We start from the raw sequence: 25537 nt of genomic DNA on the forward strand, positions 1-25537 counted from the left end.
GAAATGCGTTACGAGCCCTTTTCACCCATCCAAAAGTGTCACCAAAGGAAGGCTTTGGGTACAAGTGAACTCCCCAGGGGAGCCTTTACACAGCCCCACATGCAACTGGACCCTCCGGGTTCACTGTTTCCGAGCAAACTTAAACGTAGCCCTGGCCGTCATCGGAGACGACTGTAAAATCAGGCCCCAGGAAATGCGTTACGAGCCCTTTTCACCCATCCAAAAGTGCCCGTAAAGGAAGGCTTTGGGTACAAGTGAACTCCCCAGGGGAGCCTTTACGCAGCCCCACATGCAACTGGACCCTCCGCGTTCGATTTTTCCGAGCAACCCTAAATGTACCACTAGCCAGCATGGGAGAAGACTGAAAACACGGGCCCCAGAAAACGCGTTGCAAGCCCTTTTCGCCCATCCAAAAGTGCCCGCAAAGGAAGGCTTTGGGTACAAGTGAACTCCCCAGGGGAGCCTTTACGCAGCCCCACATCCAACAGGACCCTCCGGGTTCGCTGTTTCCGAGCATCCCTAAACATAGCCCTAGCCGTCATCGAAGACGACTGAAAAATCAGGCCCCAGGAAATGCGTTGCGAGCCGCTTTGGACCATCCAAATGTGCCCCCAAAGGAAGGCTTTGGGTACATCTGAAGTTCCCAGGGGAGCCTTTACACAGCCCCATATGCAACTGGACCCTCCGAGCTCGCTGTTTCCCAGCATCCCTAAACATAGCCCTAGCAGTCATCGGAGACGAGTGAAAAATCAGGCCCCAGGAAATGCGTTACGAGCCCTTTTCGCCCATCCAAAAGTGCCCGCAAAGGAAGGCTTTGGGTACAAGTGATCTCCCTAGGGGAGCCTTTACGCAGCCCCACATGCAACTGGACCCTCCGCGTTCGCTGTTTCCCAGCATCCCTAAACATAGCCCTAGCCGGCATCGAAGACGACTGAAAAATCAGGCCCCAGGAAATGCGTTGCGAGGCCTTTTCGCCCATCCAAAAGTGCCCCCAAAGGAAGGCTTTGGGTACAAGAGAACTCCCTAGAGGAGCCTTTACGCAGCCCCACATTCAACTGGACCCTTCGGGTTCGATTTTTCCGAGCAACCCTAAATATATCCCTAGGCGTCATGGGAGAAGACTGAAAACCCGGGCCCCAGAAAACGCGTTGCAAGCCCCTTTGGACCATCCAAAAGTGTCACCAAAGGAAGGCTTTGGGTACAAGAGAACTCCCCAGGGGAGCCTTTACGCAGCCCCACATGCAACTGGACCCTCCGGGTTCGCTGTTCCTGAGCAAACCTAAACGTAGCCCTGGCCGTCATCGGAGACGACTGAAAAATCAGGCCCCAGGAAATGTGTTGCGAGCCCTTTTCGCCCATCCAAAAGTATCACCAAAGGAAGGCTTTGGGTACAAGAGAACTCCCCAGGGGAGCCTTTACGCAGCCCCACATGAAACTGGACCCTCCGGGTTCGCTGTTCCTGAGCAAACCTAAACGTAGCCCTGGCCTTCATAGGAGACGAGTGAAAAATCAGGCCCCAGGAAATGCGTTGCGAGCCCTTTTCGCCCATCCAAAAGTGTCACCAAAGGAAGGCTTTGGGTACAAGTGAACTCCCCAGGGGAGCCTTTACGCAGCCCCACATGCAACTGGACCCTCCGGGTTCGCTGTTCCTGAGCAAACCTAAACGTAGCCCTAGCCGTCATAGGAGACGAGTGAAAAATCAGGCCCCAGGAAATGTATTGCGAGCCCTTTTTGCCCATCCAAAAGTGTCACCAAAGGAAGGCTTTGGGTACAAGTGAACTCCCCAGGGGAGCCTTTACGCAGCCCCACATGCAACTGGACCCTCCGGGTTCGCTGTTTCCGAGCATCCCTAAACATAGCCCTAGACGGCATCGAAGACGACTGAAAAATCAGGCCCCAGGAAATGCGTTGCAAGCCCTTTTCGCCCATCCAAATGTGCCCCCAAAGGAAGGCTTTGGGTACAAGTGAACTCCCCAGGGGAGCCTTTACGCAGCCCCACATGCAACTGGACCCTCCGGGTTCGCTGTTTCCGAGCATCCCTAAACATAGCCCTAGCCGTCATCGAAGACGACTGAAAAATCAGGCCCCAGGAAATGCGTTGCGAGCCGCTTTGGACCATCCAAATGTGCCCCCAAAGGAAGGCTTTGGGTACATCTGAAGTTCCCAGGGGAGCCTTTACACAGCCCCATATGCAACTGGACCCTCCGAGCTCGCTGTTTCCCAGCATCCCTAAACATAGCCCTAGCAGTCATCGGAGACGAGTGAAAAATCAGGCCCCAGGAAATGCGTTACGAGCCCTTTTCGCCCATCCAAAAGTGCCCGCAAAGGAAGGCTTTGGGTACAAGTGATCTCCCTAGGGGAGCCTTTACGCAGCCCCACATGCAACTGGACCCTCCGCGTTCGCTGTTTCCCAGCATCCCTAAACATAGCCCTAGCCGGCATCGAAGACGACTGAAAAATCAGGCCCCAGGAAATGCGTTGCGAGGCCTTTTCGCCCATCCAAAAGTGCCCCCAAAGGAAGGCTTTGGGTACAAGAGAACTCCCTAGAGGAGCCTTTACGCAGCCCCACATTCAACTGGACCCTTCGGGTTCGATTTTTCCGAGCAACCCTAAATATATCCCTAGGCGTCATGGGAGAAGACTGAAAACCCGGGCCCCAGAAAACGCGTTGCAAGCCCCTTTGGACCATCCAAAAGTGTCACCAAAGGAAGGCTTTGGGTACAAGAGAACTCCCCAGGGGAGCCTTTACGCAGCCCCACATGCAACTGGACCCTCCGGGTTCGCTGTTCCTGAGCAAACCTAAACGTAGCCCTGGCCGTCATCGGAGACGAGTGAAAAATCAGGCCCCAGGAAATGTGTTGCGAGCCCTTTTCGCCCATCCAAAAGTATCACCAAAGGAAGGCTTTGGGTACAAGAGAACTCCCCAGGGGAGCCTTTACGCAGCCCCAATGCAACTGGACCCTCCGGGTTCGCTGTTCCTGAGCAAACCTAAACGTAGCCCTGGCCTTCATAGGAGACGACTGAAAAATCAGGCCCCAGGAAATGCGTTGCGAGCCCTTTTCGCCCATCCAATAGTGCCCCCAAAGGAAGGCTTTGGGTACAAGTGAACTCCCCAGGGGAGCCTTTACGCAGCCCCACATGCAACTGGACCCTCCGGGTTCGCTGTTCCTGAGCAAACCTAAACGTAGCCCTAGCCGTCATAGGGAGACGAGTGAAAAATCAGGCCCCAGGAAATGTATTGCGAGCCCTTTTTGCCCATCCAAAAGTGTCACCAAAGGAAGGCTTTGGGTACAAGTGAACTCCCCAGGGGAGCCTTTACGCAGCCCCACATGCAACTGGACCCTCCGGGTTCGCTGTTTCCGAGCATCCCTAAACATAGCCCTAGACGGCATCGAAGACGACTGAAAAATCAGGCCCCAGGAAATGCGTTGCAAGCCCTTTTCGCCCATCCAAATGTGCCCCCAAAGGAAGGCTTTGGGTACAAGTGAACTCCCCAGGGGAGCCTTTACGCAGCCCCACATGCAACTGGACCCTCCGGGTTCGCTGTTCCTCAGCAAACCTAAACGTAGCCCTGGCCGTCATCGGAGACGACTGAAAAATCAGGCCCCAGGAAATGCGTTGCGAGCCGCTTTGGACCATCCAAATGTGCCCCCAAAGGAAGGCTTTGGGTACATCTGAAGTTCCCAGGGGAGCCTTTACACAGCCCCATATGCAACTGGACCCTCCGAGCTCGCTGTTTCCGAGCATCCCTAAACATAGCCCTAGAAGTCTTCGGAGACGAGTGAAAAATCAGGCCCCAGGAAATGCGTTACGAGCCCTTTTCGCCCATCCAAAAGTGCCCGCAAAGGAAGGCTTTGGGTACAAGTGATCTCCCTAGGGGAGCCTTTACGCAGCCCCACATGCAACTGGACCCTCCGCGTTCGCTGTTTCCCAGCATCCCTAAACATAGCCCTAGCCGGCATCGAAGACGACTGAAAAATCAGGCCCCAGGAAATGCGTTGCGAGCCCTTTTCGCCCATCCAAAAGTGCCCCCAAAGGAAGGCTTTGGGTACAAGAGAACTCCCCAGGGGAGCCTTTACGCAGCCCCACATTCAACTGGACCCTTCGGGTTCGATTTTTCCGAGCAACCCTAAATATATCCCTAGGCGTCATGGGAGAAGACTGAAAACCCGGGCCCCAGAAAACGCGTTGCAAGCCTCTTTGGACCATCCAAATGTGCCCCCAAAGGAAGGCTTTGGGTACAAGAGAACTCCCCAGGGGAGCCTTTACGCAGCCCCACATGCAACTGGACCCTCCGGGTTCGCTGTTCCTGAGCAAACCTAAACGTAGCCCTGGCCGTCATAGGAGACGACTGAAAAATCAGGCCCCAGGAAATGCGTTGCGAGCCGCTTTGGACCATCCAAATGTGCCCCCAAAGGAAGGCTTTGGGTACATCTGAAGTTCCCAGGGGAGCCTTTACACAGCCCCATATGCAACTGGACCCTCCGAGCTCGCTGTTTCCGAGCATCCCTAAACATAGCCCTTGCAGTCATCGGAGACGACTGAAAAATCAGGCCCCAGGAAATGCGTTACGAGCCCTTTTCGCCCATCCAAAAGTGCCCGCAAAGGAAGGCTTTGGGTACAAGTGATCTCCCTAGGGGAGCCTTTACGCAGCCCCACATGCAACTGGACCCTCCGCGTTCGCTGTTTCCCAGCATCCCTAAACATAGCCCTAGCCGGCATCGAAGACGACTGAAAAATCAGGCCCCAGGAAATGCGTTGCGAGCTGCTTTGGACCATCCAAAAGTGTCACCAAAGGAAGGCTTTGGGTACATCTGAAGTTCCCTGGGGAGCCTTTACGCAGCCCCATATGCAACTGGACCCTCCGAGTTAGCTGTTTCCGAGCATCCCTAAATATATCACTAGCCGGCATGGGAGAAGACTGAAAACCCGGGCCCCAGAAAACGCGTTGCAAGCCCCTTTGGACCATCCAAAAGTGTCACCAAAGGAAGGCTTTGGGTACAAGTGATCTCCCCAGGGGAGCCTTTACGCAGCCCCACATGCAACTGGACCCTCCGCGTTCGATGTTTCCCAGCATCCCTAAACATAGCCCTAGCTGGCATCGAAAACGACTGAAAAATCAGACCCCAGGAAATGCGTTGCGAGCCCTTTTCGCCCATCCAAAAGTGCCCCCAAAGGAAGGCTTTGGGTACAAGAGAACTCCCCAGGGGAGCCTTTACGCAGCCCCACATGCAACTGGACCCTCCGGGTTCGCTGTTCCTGAGCAAACCTAAACGTAGCCCTGGCCGTCATCGGAGACGACTGTAAAATCAGGCCCCAGGAAATGCGTTACGAGCCCTTTTCACCCATCCAAAAGTGCCCGTAAAGGAAGGCTTTGAGTACAAGTGAACTCCCCAGGGGAGCCTTTACACAGCCCCACATGCAACTGGACCCTCCGGGTTCACTGTTTCCGAGCAAACTTAAACGTAGCCCTGGCCGTCATCGGAGACGACTGTAAAATCAGGCCCCAGGAAATGCGTTACGAGCCCTTTTCACCCATCCAAAAGTGCCCGTAAAGGAAGGCTTTGGGTACAAGAGAACTCCCCAGGGGAGCCTTTACGCAGCCCCACATGCAACTGGACCCTCCGCGTTCGATTTTTCCGAGCAACCCTAAATATATCACTAGCCAGCATGGGAGAAGACTGAAAACCCCGGCCCCAGAAAACGCGTTGCAAGCCCTTTTCGCCCATCCAAAAGTGCCCCCAAAGGAAGGCTTTGGGTACAAGTGAACTCCCCAGGGGAGCCTTTACGCAGCCCCACATCCAACAGGACCCTCCGGGTTCGCTGTTTCCGAGCATCCCTAAACATAGCCCTAGCCGGCATCGAAGACGACTGAAAAATCAGGCCCCAGGAAATGTGTTGCGAGCCCTTTTTGCCCATCCAAAAGTGTCACCAAAGGAAGGCTTTGGGTACAAGTGAACTCCCCAGGGGAGCCTTTACGCAGCCCCACATGCAACTGGACCCTTCGGGTTCGATTTTTCCGAGCAACCCTAAATATATCCCTAGGCGTCATGGGAGAAGACTGAAAACCCGGGCCCCAGTAAACGCGTTGCAAGCCCCTTTGGACCATCCAAAAGTGTCACCAAAGGAAGGCTTTGGGTACAAGAGAACTCCCCAGGGGAGCCTTTACGCAGCCCCACATGCAACTGGACCCTCCGGGTTCGCTGTTCCTGAGCAAACCTAAACGTAGCCCTGGCCGTCATAGGAGACGAGTGAAAAATCAGGCCCCAGGAAATGTGTTGCGAGCCCTTTTCGCCCATCCAAAAGTATCACCAAAGGAAGGCTTTGGGTAAAAGAGAACTCCCCAGGGGAGCCTTTACGCAGCCCCACATGCAACTGGACCCTCCGGGTTCGCTGTTCCTGAGCAAACCTAAACGTAGCCCTGGCCTTCATAGGAGACGACTGAAAAATCAGGCCCCAGGAAATGCGTTGCGAGCCCTTTTCGCCCATCCAATAGTGCCCCCAAAGGAAGGCTTTGGGTACAAGTGAACTCCCCAGGGGAGCCTTTACGCAGCCCCACATGCAACTGGACCCTCCGGGTTCGCTGTTCCTGAGCAAACCTAAACGTAGCCCTGGCCGTCATAGGAGACGACTGAAAAATCAGGCCCCAGGAAATGTATTGCGAGCCCTTTTTGCCCATCCAAAAGTGTCACCAAAGGAAGGCTTTGGGTACAAGTGAACTCCCCAGGGGAGCCTTTACGCAGCCCCACATGCAACTGGACCCTCCGGGTTCGCTGTTCCTCAGCAAACCTAAACGTAGCCCTGGCCGTCATCGGAGACGACTGAAAAATCAGGCCCCAGGAAATGCGTTGCGAGCCGTTTTGGACCTTCCAAAAGTGCCCCCAAAGGAAGGCTTTGGGTACACCTGAAGTTCCCAGGGGAGCCTTTACACAGCCCCATATGCAAATGGACCCTCCGCGTTCGCTGTTCCTGAGCAAACCTAAACGTAGTTCTAGCCGGCATAGAAAACGACTGAAAAATCAGGCCCCAGGAAATGCGTTACGAGCCCTTTTCGCCCATCCAAAAGTGCCCGCAAAGGAAGGCTTTGGGTACAAGTGATCTCCCCAGGGGAGCCTTTACGCAGCCCCACATGCAACTGGACCCTCCGCGTTCGCTGTTTCCCAGCATCCCTAAACATAGCCCTAGCTGGCATCGAAAACGACTGAAAAATCAGACCCCAGGAAATGCGTTGCGAGCCCTTTTCGCCCATCCAAAAGTGCCCCCAAAGGAAGGCTTTGGGTACAAGAGAACTCCCCAGGGGAGCCTTTACGCAGCCCCACATGCAACTGGACCCTCCGGGTTCGCTGTTCCTGAGCAAACCTAAACGTAGCCCTGGCCGTCATCGGAGACGACTGTAAAATCAGGCCCCAGGAAATGCGTTACGAGCCCTTTTCACCCATCCAAAAGTGTCACCAAAGGAAGGCTTTGGGTACAAGTGAACTCCCCAGGGGAGCCTTTACACAGCCCCACATGCAACTGGACCCTCCGGGTTCACTGTTTCCGAGCAAACTTAAACGTAGCCCTGGCCGTCATCGGAGACGACTGTAAAATCAGGCCCCAGGAAATGCGTTACGAGCCCTTTTCACCCATCCAAAAGTGCCCGTAAAGGAAGGCTTTGGGTACAAGTGAACTCCCCAGGGGAGCCTTTACGCAGCCCCACATGCAACTGGACCCTCCGCGTTCGATTTTTCCGAGCAACCCTAAATGTACCACTAGCCAGCATGGGAGAAGACTGAAAACCCCGGCCCCAGAAAACGCGTTGCAAGCCCTTTTCGCCCATCCAAAAGTGCCCGCAAAGGAAGGCTTTGGGTACAAGTGAACTCCCCAGGGGAGCCTTTACGCAGCCCCACATCCAACAGGACCCTCCGGGTTCGCTGTTTCCGAGCATCCCTAAACATAGCCCTAGCCGTCATCGAAGACGACTGAAAAATCAGGCCCCAGGAAATGCGTTGCGAGCCGCTTTGGACCATCCAAATGTGCCCCCAAAGGAAGGCTTTGGGTACATCTGAAGTTCCCAGGGGAGCCTTTACACAGCCCCATATGCAACTGGACCCTCCGAGCTCGCTGTTTCCCAGCATCCCTAAACATAGCCCTAGCAGTCATCGGAGACGAGTGAAAAATCAGGCCCCAGGAAATGCGTTACGAGCCCTTTTCGCCCATCCAAAAGTGCCCGCAAAGGAAGGCTTTGGGTACAAGTGATCTCCCTAGGGGAGCCTTTACGCAGCCCCACATGCAACTGGACCCTCCGCGTTCGCTGTTTCCCAGCATCCCTAAACATAGCCCTAGCCGGCATCGAAGACGACTGAAAAATCAGGCCCCAGGAAATGCGTTGCGAGGCCTTTTCGCCCATCCAAAAGTGCCCCCAAAGGAAGGCTTTGGGTACAAGAGAACTCCCTAGAGGAGCCTTTACGCAGCCCCACATTCAACTGGACCCTTCGGGTTCGATTTTTCCGAGCAACCCTAAATATATCCCTAGGCGTCATGGGAGAAGACTGAAAACCCGGGCCCCAGAAAACGCGTTGCAAGCCCCTTTGGACCATCCAAAAGTGTCACCAAAGGAAGGCTTTGGGTACAAGAGAACTCCCCAGGGGAGCCTTTACGCAGCCCCACATGCAACTGGACCCTCCGGGTTCGCTGTTCCTGAGCAAACCTAAACGTAGCCCTGGCCGTCATCGGAGACGACTGAAAAATCAGGCCCCAGGAAATGTGTTGCGAGCCCTTTTCGCCCATCCAAAAGTATCACCAAAGGAAGGCTTTGGGTACAAGAGAACTCCCCAGGGGAGCCTTTACGCAGCCCCACATGCAACTGGACCCTCCGGGTTCGCTGTTCCTGAGCAAACCTAAACGTAGCCCTGGCCTTCATAGGAGACGAGTGAAAAATCAGGCCCCAGGAAATGCGTTGCGAGCCCTTTTTGCCCATCCAAAAGTGTCACCAAAGGAAGGCTTTGGGTACAAGTGAACTCCCCAGGGGAGCCTTTACGCAGCCCCACATGCAACTGGACCCTCCGGGTTCGCTGTTCCTGAGCAAACCTAAACGTAGCCCTAGCCGTCATAGGAGACGAGTGAAAAATCAGGCCCCAGGAAATGTATTGCGAGCCCTTTTTGCCCATCCAAAAGTGTCACCAAAGGAAGGCTTTGGGTACAAGTGAACTCCCCAGGGGAGCCTTTACGCAGCCCCACATGCAACTGGACCCTCCGGGTTCGCTGTTTCCGAGCATCCCTAAACATAGCCCTAGACGGCATCGAAGACGACTGAAAAATCAGGCCCCAGGAAATGCGTTGCAAGCCCTTTTCGCCCATCCAAATGTGCCCCCAAAGGAAGGCTTTGGGTACAAGTGAACTCCCCAGGGGAGCCTTTACGCAGCCCCACATGCAACTGGACCCTCCGGGTTCGCTGTTCCTCAGCAAACCTAAACGTAGCCCTGGCCGTCATCGGAGACGACTGAAAAATCAGGCCCCAGGAAATGCGTTGCGAGCCGCTTTGGACCATCCAAATGTGCCCCCAAAGGAAGGCTTTGGGTACATCTGAAGTTCCCAGGGGAGCCTTTACACAGCCCCATATGCAACTGGACCCTCCGAGCTCGCTGTTTCCGAGCATCCCTAAACATAGCCCTAGAAGTCTTCGGAGACGAGTGAAAAATCAGGCCCCAGGAAATGCGTTACGAGCCCTTTTCGCCCATCCAAAAGTGCCCGCAAAGGAAGGCTTTGGGTACAAGTGATCTCCCTAGGGGAGCCTTTACGCAGCCCCACATGCAACTGGACCCTCCGCGTTCGCTGTTTCCCAGCATCCCTAAACATAGCCCTAGCCGGCATCGAAGACGACTGAAAAATCAGGCCCCAGGAAATGCGTTGCGAGCCCTTTTCGCCCATCCAAAAGTGCCCCAAAGGAAGGCTTTGGGTACAAGAGAACTCCCCAGGGGAGCCTTTACGCAGCCCCACATTCAACTGGACCCTTCGGGTTCGATTTTTCCGAGCAACCCTAAATATATCCCTAGGCGTCATGGGAGAAGACTGAAAACCCGGGCCCCAGAAAACGCGTTGCAAGCCTCTTTGGACCATCCAAATGTGCCCCCAAAGGAAGGCTTTGGGTACAAGAGAACTCCCCAGGGGAGCCTTTACGCAGCCCCACATGCAACTGGACCCTCCGGGTTCGCTGTTCCTGAGCAAACCTAAACGTAGCCCTGGCCGTCATAGGAGACGACTGAAAAATCAGGCCCCAGGAAATGCGTTGCGAGCCGCTTTGGACCATCCAAATGTGCCCCCAAAGGAAGGCTTTGGGTACATCTGAAGTTCCCAGGGGAGCCTTTACACAGCCCCATATGCAACTGGACCCTCCGAGCTCGCTGTTTCCGAGCATCCCTAAACATAGCCCTTGCAGTCATCGGAGACGACTGAAAAATCAGGCCCCAGGAAATGCGTTACGAGCCCTTTTCGCCCATCCAAAAGTGCCCGCAAAGGAAGGCTTTGGGTACAAGTGATCTCCCTAGGGGAGCCTTTACGCAGCCCCACATGCAACTGGACCCTCCGCGTTCGCTGTTTCCCAGCATCCCTAAACATAGCCCTAGCCGGCATCGAAGACGACTGAAAAATCAGGCCCCAGGAAATGCGTTGCGAGCTGCTTTGGACCATCCAAAAGTGTCACCAAAGGAAGGCTTTGGGTACATCTGAAGTTCCCTGGGGAGCCTTTACGCAGCCCCATATGCAACTGGACCCTCCGAGTTAGCTGTTTCCGAGCATCCCTAAATATATCACTAGCCGTCATGGGAGAAGACTGAAAACCCGGGCCCCAGAAAACGCGTTGCAAGCCCCTTTGGACCATCCAAAAGTGTCACCAAAGGAAGGCTTTGGGTACAAGTGAACTCCCCAGGGGAGCCTTTACGCAGCCCCACATGCAACTGGACCCTCCGGGTTCGCTGTTCCTGAGCAAACCTAAACGAAGCCCTGGCCGTCATCGGAGACGACTGAAAAATCAGGCCCCAGGAAATGTGTTGCGAGCCCCTTTGGACCATCCAAAAGTGCCCCCAAATGAAGGCTTTCGGTACATCTGAAGTTCCCAGGGGAGCCTTTACGCAGCCCCATATGCAACTGGACCCTCCGAGTTCGCTTTTTCCGAGCATCCCTAAACATAGCCCTAGCAGTCATCGGAGACGACTGAAAAATCAGGCCCCAGGAAATGCGTTACGAGCCCTTTTCGCCCATCCAAATGTGCCCGCAAAGGAAGGCTTTGGGTACAAGTGATCTCCCCAGGGGAGCCTTTACGCAGCCCCACATGCAACTGGACCCTCCGCGTTCGCTGTTTCCCAGCATCCCTAAACATAGCCCTAGCTGGCATCGGAGACGACTGAAAAATCAGACCCCAGGAAATGCGTTGCGAGCCCTTTTCGCCCATCCAAAAGTGCCCCCAAAGGAAGGCTTTGGGTACAAGAGAACTCCCCAGGGGAGCCTTTACGCAGCCCCACATGCAACTGGACCCTCCGGGTTCGCTGTTCCTGAGCAAACCTAAACGTAGCCCTGGCCGTCATCGGAGACGACTGTAAAATCAGGCCCCAGGAAATGCGTTACGAGCCCTTTTCACCCATCCAAAAGTGTCACCAAAGGAAGGCTTTGGGTACAAGTGAACTCCCCAGGGGAGCCTTTACACAGCCCCACATGCAACTGGACCCTCCGGGTTCACTGTTTCCGAGCAAACTTAAACGTAGCCCTGGCCGTCATCGGAGACGACTGTAAAATCAGGCCCCAGGAAATGCGTTACGAGCCCTTTTCACCCATCCAAAAGTGCCCGTAAAGGAAGGCTTTGGGTACAAGTGAACTCCCCAGGGGAGCCTTTACGCAGCCCCACATGCAACTGGACCCTCCGCGTTCGATTTTTCCGAGCAACCCTAAATGTACCTCTAGCCAGCATGGGAGAAGACTGAAAACCCCGGCCCCAGAAAACGCGTTGCAAGCCCTTTTCGCCCATCCAAAAGTGCCCGCAAAGGAAGGCTTTGGGTACAAGTGATCTCCCCAGGGGAGCCTTTACGCAGCCCCACATCCAACAGGACCCTCCGGGTTCGCTGTTTCCGAGCATCCCTAAACATAGCCCTAGCCGGCATCGAAGACGACTGAAAAATCAGGCCCCAGGAAATGTGTTGCGAGCCCTTTTTGCCCATCCAAAAGTGTCACCAAAGGAAGGCTTTGGGTACAAGTGAACTCCCCAGGGGAGCCTTTACGCAGCCCCACATGCAACTGGACCCTTCGGGTTCGATTTTTCCGAGCAACCCTAAATATATCCCTAGGCGTCATGGGAGAAGACTGAAAACCCGGGCCCCAGTAAACTCGTTGCAAGCCCCTTTGGACCATCCAAAAGTGTCACCAAAGGAAGGCTTTGGGTACAAAAGAACTCCCCAGGGGAGCCTTTACGCAGCCCCACATGCAACTGGACCCTCCGTGTTCGCTGTTCCTGAGCAAACTTAAACGTAGACCTGGCCGTCATCGGAGACGACTGAAAAATCAGGCCCCAGGAAATGCGTTGCGAGCCCTTTTCGCCCATCCAAAAGTGCCCCCAAAGGAAGGCTTTGGGTACAAGTGAACTCCCCAGGGGAGCCTTTACGCAGCCCCACATGCAACTGGACCCTCCGCGTTCGCTGTTTCCGAGCATCCCTAAACATAGCCCTAGCCGGCATCGATGACGAATGTAAAATCAGGCCCCAGGAAATGTGTTGCGAGCCCTTTTCACCCATCCAAAAGTGCCCCCAAAGGAAGGCTTTGGGTACAAGTGATCTCCCCAGGGGAGCCTTTACACAGCCCCACATGCAACTGGACCATCCGGGTTCGCTGTTTCCGAGCATCCCTAAACATAGCCCTAGCCGGCATGGGAGAAGACTGAAAACCCCGGCCCCAGAAAACGCGTTGCAAGCCCTTTTCGCCCATCCAAAAGTGCCCGCAAAGGAAGGCTTTGGGTACAAGTGAACTCCCCAGTGGAGCCTTTACGCAGCCCCACATCCAACGGGACCCTCCGGGTTCGCTGTTTCCGAGCATCCCTAAACATAGCCCTAGACGGCATCGAAGACGACTGAAAAATCAGGCCCCAGGAAATGCGTTGCGAGCCGCTTTGGACCATCCAAATGTGCCCCCAAAGGAAGGCTTTGGGTACATCTGAAGTTCCCAGGGGAGCCTTTACACAGCCCCATATGCAACTGGACCCTCCGAGCTCGCTGTTTCCGAGCATCCATAAACATAGCCCTAGCAGTCTTCGGAGACGAGTGAAAAATCAGGCCCCAGGAAATGCGTTACGAGCCCTTTTCGCCCATCCAAAAGTGCCCGCAAAGGAAGGCTTTGGGTACAAGTGATCTCCCTAGGGGAGCCTTTACGCAGCCCCACATGCAACTGGACCCTCCGCGTTCGCTGTTTCCCAGCATCCCTAAACATAGCCCTAGCCGGCATCGAAGACGACTGAAAAATCAGGCCCCAGGAAATGCGTTGCGAGGCCTTTTCGCCCATCCAAAAGTGCCCCCAAAGGAAGGCTTTGGGTACAAGAGAACTCCCTAGAGGAGCCTTTACGCAGCCCCACATTCAACTGGACCCTTCGGGTTCGATTTTTCCGAGCAACCCTAAATATATCCCTAGGCGTCATGGGAGAAGACTGAAAACCCGGGCCCCAGAAAACGCGTTGCAAGCCCCTTTGGACCATCCAAAAGTGTCACCAAAGGAAGGCTTTGGGTACAAGAGAACTCCCCAGGGGAGCCTTTACGCAGCCCCACATGCAACTGGACCCTCCGGGTTCGCTGTTCCTGAGCAAACCTAAACGTAGCCCTGGCCGTCATCGGAGACGACTGAAAAATCAGGCCCCAGGAAATGTGTTGCGAGCCCTTTTCGCCCATCCAAAAGTATCACCAAAGGAAGGCTTTGGGTACAAGAGAACTCCCCAGGGGAGCCTTTACGCAGCCCCACATGCAACTGGACCCTCCGGGTTCGCTGTTCCTGAGCAAACCTAAACGTAGCCCTGGCCTTCATAGGAGACGACTGAAAAATCAGGCCCCAGGAAATGCGTTGCGAGCCCTTTTCGCCCATCCAATAGTGCCCCCAAAGGAAGGCTTTGGGTACAAGTGAACTCCCCAGGGGAGCCTTTACGCAGCCCCACATGCAACTGGACCCTCCGGGTTCGCTGTTCCTGAGCAAACCTAAACGTAGCCCTAGCCGTCATAGGAGACGAGTGAAAAATCAGGCCCCAGGAAATGTATTGCGAGCCCTTTTTGCCCATCCAAAAGTGTCACCAAAGGAAGGCTTTGGGTACAAGTGAACTCCCCAGGGGAGCCTTTACGCAGCCCCACATGCAACTGGACCCTCCGGGTTCGCTGTTTCCGAGCATCCCTAAACATAGCCCTAGACGGCATCGAAGACGACTGAAAAATCAGGCCCCAGGAAATGCGTTGCAAGCCCTTTTCGCCCATCCAAATGTGCCCCCAAAGGAAGGCTTTGGGTACAAGTGAACTCCCCAGGGGAGCCTTTACGCAGCCCCACATGCAACTGGACCCTCCGGGTTCGCTGTTCCTCAGCAAACCTAAACGTAGCCCTGGCCGTCATCGGAGACGACTGAAAAATCAGGCCCCAGGAAATGCGTTGCGAGCCGTTTTGGACCTTCCAAAAGTGCCCCCAAAGGAAGGCTTTGGGTACATCTGAAGTTCCCAGGGGAGCCTTTACACAGCCCCATATGCAAATGGACCCTCCGCGTTCGCTGTTTCCGAGCATCCCTAAACATAGCCCTAGCCGGCATAGAAAACGACTGAAAAATCAGGCCCCAGGAAATGCGTTACGAGCCCTTTTCGCCCATCCAAAAGTGCCCCCAAAGGAAGGCTTTGGGTACAAGTGATCTCCCCAGGGGAGCCTTTACGCAGCCCCACATGCAACTGGACCCTCCGCGTTCGCTGTTTCCCAGCATCCCTAAACATAGCCCTAGCTGGCATCGAAAACGACTGAAAAATCAGACCCCAGGAAATGCGTTGCGAGCCCTTTTCGCCCATCCAAAAGTGCCCCCAAAGGAAGGCTTTGGGTACAAGAGAACTCCCCAGGGGAGCCTTTACGCAGCCCCACATGCAACTGGACCCTCCGGGTTCGCTGTTCCTGAGCAAACCTAAACGTAGCCCTGGCCGTCATCGGAGACGACTGTAAAATCAGGCCCCAGGAAATGCGTTACGAGCCCTTTTCACCCATCCAAAAGTTCCCGTAAAGGAAGGCTTTGAGTACAAGTGAACTCCCCAGGGGAGCCTTTACACAGCCCCACATGCAACTGGACCCTCCGGGTTCACTGTTTCCGAGCAAACTTAAACGTAGCCCTGGCCGTCATCGGAGACGACTGTAAAATCAGGCCCCAGGAAATGCGTTACGAGCCCTTTTCACCCATCCAAAAGTGCCCGTAAAGGAAGGCTTTGGGTACAAGTGAACTCCCCAGGGGAGCCTTTACGCAGCCCCACATGCAACTGGACCCTCCGCGTTCGATTTTTCCGAGCAACCCTAAATATATCACTAGCCAGCATGGGAGAAGACTGAAAACCCCGGCCCCAGAAAACGCGTTGCAAGCCCTTTTCGCCCATCCAAAAGTGCCCGCAAAGGAAGGCTTTGGGTACAAGTGAACTCCCCAGGGGAGCCTTTACGCAGCCCTACATCCAACAGGACCCTCCGGGTTCGCTGTTTCCGAGCATCCCTAAACATAGCCCTAGCCGGCATCGAAGACGACTGAAAAATCAGGCCCCAGGAAATGTGTTGCGAGCCCTTTTCGCCCATCCAAAAGTGTCACCAAAGGAAGGCTTTGGGTACAAGTGAACTCCCCAGGGGAGCCTTTACGCAGCCCCACATGCAACTGGACCCTTCGGGTTCGATTTTTCCGAGCAACCCTAAATATATCCCTAGGCGTCATGGGAGAAGACTGAAAACCCGGGCCCCAGTAAACGCGTTGCAAGCCCCTTTGGACCATCCAAAAGTGTCACCAAAGGAAGGCTTTGGGTACAAGAGAACTCCCCAGGGGAGCCTTTACGCAGCCCCACATGCAACTGGACCCTCCGGGTTCGCTGTTCCTGAGCAAACCTAAACGTATCCCTGGCCGTCATAGGAGACGAGTGAAAAATCAGGCCCCAGGAAATGTGTTGCGAGCCCTTTTCGCCCATCCAAAAGTATCACCAAAGGAAGGCTTTGGGTACAAGAGAACTCCCCAGGGGAGCCTTTACGCAGCCCCACATGCAACTGGACCCTCCGGGTTCGCTGTTCCTGAGCAAACCTAAACGTAGCCCTGGCCTTCATAGGAGACGACTGAAAAATCAGGCCCCAGGAAATGCGTTGCGAGCCCTTTTCGCCCATCCAATAGTGCCCCCAAAGGAAGGCTTTGGGTACAAGTGAACTCCCCAGGGGAGCCTTTACGCAGCCCCACATGCAACTGGACCCTCCGGGTTCGCTGTTCCTGAGCAAACCTAAACGTAGCCCTGGCCGTCATAGGAGACGACTGAAAAATCAGGCCCCAGGAAATGTATTGCGAGCCCTTTTTGCCCATCCAAAAGTGTCACCAAAGGAAGGCTTTGGGTACAAGTGAACTCCCCAGGGGAGCCTTTACGCAGCCCCACATGCAACTGGACCCTCCGGGTTCGCTGTTTCCGAGCATCGCTAAACATAGCCCTAGACGGCATCGAAGACGACTGAAAAATCAGGCCCCAGGAAATGCGTTGCGAGCCGTTTTGGACCTTCCATAAGTGCCCCCAAAGGAAGGCTTTGGGTACATCTGAAGTTCCCAGGGGAGCCTTTACACAGCCCCATATGCAAATGGACCCTCCGCGTTCGCTGTTTCCGAGCATCCCTAAACATAGTTCTAGCCGGCATAGAAAACGACTGAAAAATCAGGCCCCAGGAAATGCGTTACGAGCCCTTTTCGCCCATCCAAAAGTGCCCGCAAAGGAAGGCTTTGGGTACAAGTGATCTCCCCAGGGGAGCCTTTACGCAGCCCCACATGCAACTGGACCCTCCGCGTTCGCTGTTTCCCAGCATCCCTAAACATAGCCCTAGCTGGCATCGGAGACGACTGAAAAATCAGACCCCAGGAAATGCGTTGCGAGCCCTTTTCGCCCATCCAAAAGTGCCCCCAAAGGAAGGCTTTGGGTACAAGAGAACTCCCCAGGGGAGCCTTTACGCAGCCCCACATGCAACTGGACCCTCCGGGTTCGCTGTTCCTGAGCAAACCTAAACGTAGCCCTGGCCGTCATCGGAGACGACTGTAAAATCAGGCCCCAGGAAATGCGTTACGAGCCCTTTTCACCCATCCAAAAGTGTCACCAAAGGAAGGCTTTGGGTACAAGTGAACTCCCCAGGGGAGCCTTTACACAGCCCCACATGCAACTGGACCCTCCGGGTTCACTGTTTCCGAGCAAACTTAAACGTAGCCCTGGCCGTCATCGGAGACGACTGTAAAATCAGGCCCCAGGAAATGCGTTACGAGCCCTTTTCACCCATCCAAAAGTGCCCGTAAAGGAAGGCTTTGGGTACAAGTGAACTCCCCAGGGGAGCCTTTACGCAGCCCCACATGCAACTGGACCCTCCGCGTTCGATTTTTCCGAGCAACCCTAAATGTACCACTAGCCAGCATGGGAGAAGACTGAAAACCCCGGCCCCAGAAAACGCGTTGCAAGCCCTTTTCGCCCATCCAAAAGTGCCCGCAAAGGAAGGCTTTGGGTACAAGTGAACTCCCCAGGGGAGCCTTTACGCAGCCCCACATCCAACAGGACCCTCCGGGTTCGCTGTTTCCGAGCATCCCTAAACATAGCCCTAGCCGGCATCGAAGACGACTGAAAAATCAGGCCCCAGGAAATGTGTTGCGAGCCCTTTTTGCCCATCCAAAAGTGTCACCAAAGGAAGGCTTTGGGTACAAGTGAACTCCCCAGGGGAGCCTTTACGCAGCCCCACATGCAACTGGACCCTTCGGGTTCGATTTTTCCGAGCAACCCTAAATATATCCCTAGGCGTCATGGGAGAAGACTGAAAACCCGGGCCCCAGTAAACTCGTTGCAAGCCCCTTTGGACCATCCAAAAGTGTCACCAAAGGAAGGCTTTGGGTACAAAAGAACTCCCCAGGGGAGCCTTTACGCAGCCCCACATGCAACTGGACCCTCCGTGCTCGCTGTTCCTGAGCAAACTTAAACGTAGACCTGGCCGTCATCGGAGACGACTGAAAAATCAGGCCCCAGGAAATGCGTTGCGAGCCCTTTTCGCCCATCCAAAAGTGCCCCCAAAGGAAGGCTTTGGGTACAAGTGAACTCCCCAGGGGAGCCTTTACGCAGCCCCACATGCAACTGGACCCTCCGCGTTCGCTGTTTCCGAGCATCCCTAAACATAGCCCTAGCCGGCATCGATGACGAATGTAAAATCAGGCCCCAGGAAATGTGTTGCGAGCCCTTTTCACCCATCCAAAAGTGCCCCCAAAGGAAGGCTTTGGGTACAAGTGATCTCCCCAGGGGAGCCTTTACACAGCCCCACATGCAACTGGACCATCCGGGTTCGCTGTTTCCGAGCATCCCTAAACATAGCCCTAGCCGGCATGGGAGAAGACTGAAAACCCCGGCCCCAGAAAACGCGTTGCAAGCCCTTTTCGCCCATCCAAAAGTGCCCGCAAAGGAAGGCTTTGGGTACAAGTGAACTCCCCAGTGGAGCCTTTACGCAGCCCCACATCCAACGGGACCCTCCGGGTTCGCTGTTTCCGAGCATCCCTAAACATAGCCCTAGACGGCATCGAAGACGACTGAAAAATCAGGCCCCAGGAAATGCGTTGCGAGCCGCTTTGGACCATCCAAATGTGCCCCCAAAGGAAGGCTTTGGGTACATCTGAAGTTCCCAGGGGAGCCTTTACACAGCCCCATATGCAACTGGACCCTCCGAGCTCGCTGTTTCCGAGCATCCCTAAACATAGCCCTAGCAGTCTTCGGAGACGAGTGAAAAATCAGGCCCCAGGAAATGCGTTACGAGCCCTTTTCGCCCATCCAAAAGTGCCCGCAAAGGAAGGCTTTGGGTACAAGTGATCTCCCTAGGGGAGCCTTTACGCAGCCCCACATGCAACTGGACCCTCCGCGTTCGCTGTTTCCCAGCATCCCTAAACATAGCCCTAGCCGGCATCGAAGACGACTGAAAAATCAGGCCCCAGGAAATGCGTTGCGAGCCCTTTTCGCCCATCCAAAAGTGCCCCCAAAGGAAGGCTTTGGGTACAAGAGAACTCCCCAGGGGAGCCTTTACGCAGCCCCACATTCAACTGGACCCTTCGGGTTCGATTTTTCCGAGCAACCCTAAATATATCCCTAGGCGTCATGGGAGAAGACTGAAAACCCGGGCCCCAGAAAACGCGTTGCAAGCCTCTTTGGACCATCCAAATGTGCCCCCAAAGGAAGGCTTTGGGTACAAGAGAACTCCCCAGGGGAGCCTTTACGCAGCCCCACATGCAACTGGACCCTCCGGGTTCGCTGTTCCTGAGCAAACCTAAACGTAGCCCTGGCCGTCATAGGAGACGACTGAAAAATCAGGCCCCAGGAAATGCGTTGCGAGCCGCTTTGGACCATCCAAATGTGCCCCCAAAGGAAGGCTTTGGGTACATCTGAAGTTCCCAGGGGAGCCTTTACACAGCCCCATATGCAACTGGACCCTCCGAGCTCGCTGTTTCCGAGCATCCCTAAACATAGCCCTTGCAGTCATCGGAGACGACTGAAAAATCAGGCCCCAGGAAATGCGTTACGAGCCCTTTTCGCCCATCCAAAAGTGCCCGCAAAGGAAGGCTTTGGGTACAAGTGATCTCCCTAGGGGAGCCTTTACGCAGCCCCACATGCAACTGGACCCTCCGCGTTCGCTGTTTCCCAGCATCCCTAAACATAGCCCTAGCCGGCATCGAAGACGACTGAAAAATCAGGCCCCAGGAAATGCGTTGTGAGCTGCTTTGGACCATCCAAAAGTGTCACCAAAGGAAGGCTTTGGGTACATCTGAAGTTCCCTGGGGAGCCTTTACGCAGCCCCATATGCAACTGGACCCTCCGAGTTAGCTGTTTCCGAGCATCCCTAAATATATCACTAGCCGGCATGGGAGAAGACTGAAAACCCGGGCCCCAGAAAACGCGTTGCAAGCCCCTTTGGACCATCCAAAAGTGTCACCAAAGGAAGGCTTTGGGTACAAGTGAACTCCCCAGGGGAGCCTTTACGCAGCCCCACATGCAACTGGACCCTCCGGGTTCGCTGTTCCTGAGCAAACCTAAACGAAGCCCTGGCCGTCATCGGAGACGACTGAAAAATCAGGCCCCAGGAAATGCGTTGCGAGCCCCTTTGGACCATCCAAAAGTGCCCCCAAATGAAGGCTTTCGGTACATCTGAAGTTCCCAGGGGAGCCTTTACGCAGCCCCATATGCAACTGGACCCTCCGAGTTCGCTGTTTCCGAGCATCCCTAAACATAGCCCTAGCAGTCATCGGAGACGACTGAAAAATCAGGCCCCAGGAAATGCGTTACGAGCCCTTTTCGCCCATCCAAATGTGCCCGCAAAGGAAGGCTTTGGGTACAAGTGATCTCCCCAGGGGAGCCTTTACGCAGCCCCACATGCAACTGGACCCTCCGCGTTCGCTGTTTCCCAGCATCCCTAAACATAGCCCTAGCTGGCATCGGAGACGACTGAAAAATCAGACCCCAGGAAATGCGTTGCGAGCCCTTTTCGCCCATCCAAAAGTGCCCCCAAAGGAAGGCTTTGGGTACAAGAGAACTCCCCAGGGGAGCCTTTACGCAGCCCCACATGCAACTGGACCCTCCGGGTTCGCTGTTCCTGAGCAAACCTAAACGTAGCCCTGGCCGTCATCGGAGACGACTGTAAAATCAGGCCCCAGGAAATGCGTTACGAGCCCTTTTCACCCATCCAAAAGTGTCACCAAAGGAAGGCTTTGGGTACAAGTGAACTCCCCAGGGGAGCCTTTACACAGCCCCACATGCAACTGGACCCTCCGGGTTCACTGTTTCCGAGCAAACTTAAACGTAGCCCTGGCCGTCATCGGAGACGACTGTAAAATCAGGCCCCAGGAAATGCGTTACGAGCCCTTTTCACCCATCCAAAAGTGCCCGTAAAGGAAGGCTTTGGGTACAAGTGAACTCCCCAGGGGAGCCTTTACGCAGCCCCACATGCAACTGGACCCTCCGCGTTCGATTTTTCCGAGCAACCCTAAATGTACCTCTAGCCAGCATGGGAGAAGACTGAAAACCCCGGCCCCAGAAAACGCGTTGCAAGCCCTTTTCGCCCATCCAAAAGTGTCACCAAAGGAAGGCTTTGGGTACAAGTGATCTCCCCAGGGGAGCCTTTACGCAGCCCCACATCCAACAGGACCCTCCGGGTTCGCTGTTTCCGAGCATCCCTAAACATAGCCCTAGCCGGCATCGAAGACGACTGAAAAATCAGGCCCCAGGAAATGTGTTGCGAGCCCTTTTTGCCCATCCAAAAGTGTCACCAAAGGAAGGCTTTGGGTACAAGTGAACTCCCCAGGGGAGCCTTTACGCAGCCCCACATGCAACTGGACCCTTCGGGTTCGATTTTTCCGAGCAACCCTAAATATATCCCTAGGCGTCATGGGAGAAGACTGAAAACCCGGGCCCCAGTAAACTCGTTGCAAGCCCCTTTGGACCATCCAAAAGTGTCACCAAAGGAAGGCTTTGGGTACAAAAGAACTCCCCAGGGGAGCCTTTACGCAGCCCCACATGCAACTGGACCCTCCGTGTTCGCTGTTCCTGAGCAAACTTAAACGTAGACCTGGCCGTCATCGGAGACGACTGAAAAATCAGGCCCCAGGAAATGCGTTGCGAGCCCTTTTCGCCCATCCAAAAGTGCCCCCAAAGGAAGGCTTTGGGTACAAGTGAACTCCCCAGGGGAGCCTTTACGCAGCCCCACATGCAACTGGACCCTCCGCGTTCGCTGTTTCCGAGCATCCCTAAACATAGCCCTAGCCGGCATCGATGACGAATGTAAAATCAGGCCCCAGGAAATGTGTTGCGAGCCCTTTTCACCCATCCAAAAGTGCCCGCAAAGGAAGGCTTTGGGTACAAGTGATCTCCCTAGGGGAGCCTTTACGCAGCCCCACATGCAACTGGACCCTCCGCGTTCGCTGTTTCCCAGCATCCCTAAACATAGCCCTAGCCGGCATCGAAGACGACTGAAAAATCAGGCCCCAGGAAATGCGTTGTGAGCTGCTTTGGACCATCCAAAAGTGTCACCAAAGGAAGGCTTTGGGTACATCTGAAGTTCCCTGGGGAGCCTTTACGCAGCCCCATATGCAACTGGACCCTCCGAGTTAGCTGTTTCCGAGCATCCCTAAATATATCACTAGCCGGCATGGGAGAAGACTGAAAACCCGGGCCCCAGAAAACGCGTTGCAAGCCCCTTTGGACCATCCAAAAGTGTCACCAAAGGAAGGCTTTGGGTACAAGTGAACTCCCCAGGGGAGCCTTTACGCAGCCCCACATGCAACTGGACCCTCCGGGTTCGCTGTTCCTGAGCAAACCTAAACGAAGCCCTGGCCGTCATCGGAGACGACTGAAAAATCAGGCCCCAGGAAATGCGTTGCGAGCCCCTTTGGACCATCCAAAAGTGCCCCCAAATGAAGGCTTTCGGTACATCTGAAGTTCCCAGGGGAGCCTTTACGCAGCCCCATATGCAACTGGACCCTCCGAGTTCGCTGTTTCCGAGCATCCCTAAACATAGCCCTAGCAGTCATCGGAGACGACTGAAAAATCAGGCCCCAGGAAATGCGTTACGAGCCCTTTTCGCCCATCCAAATGTGCCCGCAAAGGAAGGCTTTGGGTACAAGTGATCTCCCCAGGGGAGCCTTTACGCAGCCCCACATGCAACTGGACCCTCCGCGTTCGCTGTTTCCCAGCATCCCTAAACATAGCCCTAGCTGGCATCGGAGACGACTGAAAAATCAGACCCCAGGAAATGCGTTGCGAGCCCTTTTCGCCTATCCAAAAGTGCCCCCAAAGGAAGGCTTTGGGTACAAGAGAACTCCCCAGGGGAGCCTTTACGCAGCCCCACATGCAACTGGACCCTCCGGGTTCGCTGTTCCTGAGCAAACCTAAACGTAGCCCTGGCCGTCATCGGAGACGACTGTAAAATCAGGCCCCAGGAAATGCGTTACGAGCCCTTTTCACCCATCCAAAAGTGTCACCAAAGGAAGGCTTTGGGTACAAGTGAACTCCCCAGGGGAGCCTTTACACAGCCCCACATGCAACTGGACCCTCCGGGTTCACTGTTTCCGAGCAAACTTAAACGTAGCCCTGGCCGTCATCGGAGACGACTGTAAAATCAGGCCCCAGGAAATGCGTTACGAGCCCTTTTCACCCATCCAAAAGTGCCCGTAAAGGAAGGCTTTGGGTACAAGTGAACTCCCCAGGGGAGCCTTTACGCAGCCCCACATGCAACTGGACCCTCCGCGTTCGATTTTTCCGAGCAACCCTAAATGTACCTCTAGCCAGCATGGGAGAAGACTGAAAACCCCGGCCCCAGAAAACGCGTTGCAAGCCCTTTTCGCCCATCCAAAAGTGCCCGCAAAGGAAGGCTTTGGGTACAAGTGATCTCCCCAGGGGAGCCTTTACGCAGCCCCACATCCAACAGGACCCTCCGGGTTCGCTGTTTCCGAGCATCCCTAAACATAGCCCTAGCCGGCATCGAAGACGACTGAAAAATCAGGCCCCAGGAAATGTGTTGCGAGCCCTTTTTGCCCATCCAAAAGTGTCACCAAAGGAAGGCTTTGGGTACAAGTGAACTCCCCAGGGGAGCCTTTACGCAGCCCCACATGCAACTGGACCCTTCGGGTTCGATTTTTCCGAGCAACCCTAAATATATCCCTAGGCGTCATGGGAGAAGACTGAAAACCCGGGCCCCAGTAAACTCGTTGCAAGCCCCTTTGGACCATCCAAAAGTGTCACCAAAGGAAGGCTTTGGGTACAAAAGAACTCCCCAGGGGAGCCTTTACGCAGCCCCACATGCAACTGGACCCTCCGTGTTCGCTGTTCCTGAGCAAACTTAAACGTAGACCTGGCCGTCATCGGAGACGACTGAAAAATCAGGCCCCAGGAAATGCGTTGCGAGCCCTTTTCGCCCATCCAAAAGTGCCCCCAAAGGAAGGCTTTGGGTACAAGTGAACTCCCCAGGGGAGCCTTTACGCAGCCCCACATGCAACTGGACCCTCCGCGTTCGCTGTTTCCGAGCATCCCTAAACATAGCCCTAGCCGGCATCGATGACGAATGTAAAATCAGGCCCCAGGAAATGTGTTGCGAGCCCTTTTCACCCATCCAAAAGTGCCCCCAAAGGAAGGCTTTGGGTACAAGTGATCTCCCCAGGGGAGCCTTTACACAGCCCCACATGCAACTGGACCATCCGGGTTCGCTGTTTCCGAGCATCCCTAAACATAGCCCTAGCCGGCATGGGAGAAGACTGAAAACCCCGGCCCCAGAAAACGCGTTGCAAGCCCTTTTCGCCCATCCAAAAGTGCCCGCAAAGGAATGCTTTGGGTACAAGTGAACTCCCCAGTGGAGCCTTTACGCAGCCCCACATCCAACGGGACCCTCCGGGTTCGCTGTTTCCGAGCATCCCTAAACATAGCCCTAGACGGCATCGAAGACGACTGAAAAATCAGGCCCCAGGAAATGCGTTGCGAGCCGCTTTGGACCATCCAAATGTGCCCCCAAAGGAAGGCTTTGGGTACATCTGAAGTTCCCAGGGGAGCCTTTACACAGCCCCATATGCAACTGGACCCTCCGAGCTCGCTGTTTCCGAGCATCCATAAACATAGCCCTAGCAGTCTTCGGAGACGAGTGAAAAATCAGGCCCCAGGAAATGCGTTACGAGCCCTTTTCGCCCATCCAAAAGTGCCCGCAAAGGAAGGCTTTGGGTACAAGTGATCTCCCTAGGGGAGCCTTTACGCAGCCCCACATGCAACTGGACCCTCCGCGTTCGCTGTTTCCCAGCATCCCTAAACATAGCCCTAGCCGGCATCGAAGACGACTGAAAAATCAGGCCCCAGGAAATGCGTTGCGAGCCCTTTTCGCCCATCCAAAAGTGCCCCCAAAGGAAGGCTTTGGGTACAAGAGAACTCCCCAGGGGAGCCTTTACGCAGCCCCACATTCAACTGGACCCTTCGGGTTCGATTTTTCCGAGCAACCCTAAATATATCCCTAGGCGTCATGGGAGAAGACTGAAAAAATCAAGCCCCAGAAAACGCGTTGCAAGCCTCTTTGGACCATCCAAATGTGCCCCAAAAGGAAGGCTTTGGGTACAAGAGAACTCCCCAGGGGAGCCTTTACGCAGCCCCACATGCAACTGGACCCTCCGGGTTCGCTGTTCCTGAGCAAACCTAAACGTAGCCCTGGCCGTCATAGGAGACGACTGAAAAATCAGGCCCCAGGAAATGCGTTGCGAGCCGCTTTGGACCATCCAAATGTGCCCCCAAAGGAAGGCTTTGGGTACATCTGAAGTTCCCAG

The sequence above is a fragment of the Anas acuta genome, chromosome W, assembly GCF_963932015.1.
Source record: "Anas acuta chromosome W, bAnaAcu1.1, whole genome shotgun sequence".
Taxonomy (NCBI): domain Eukaryota; kingdom Metazoa; phylum Chordata; class Aves; order Anseriformes; family Anatidae; genus Anas; species Anas acuta.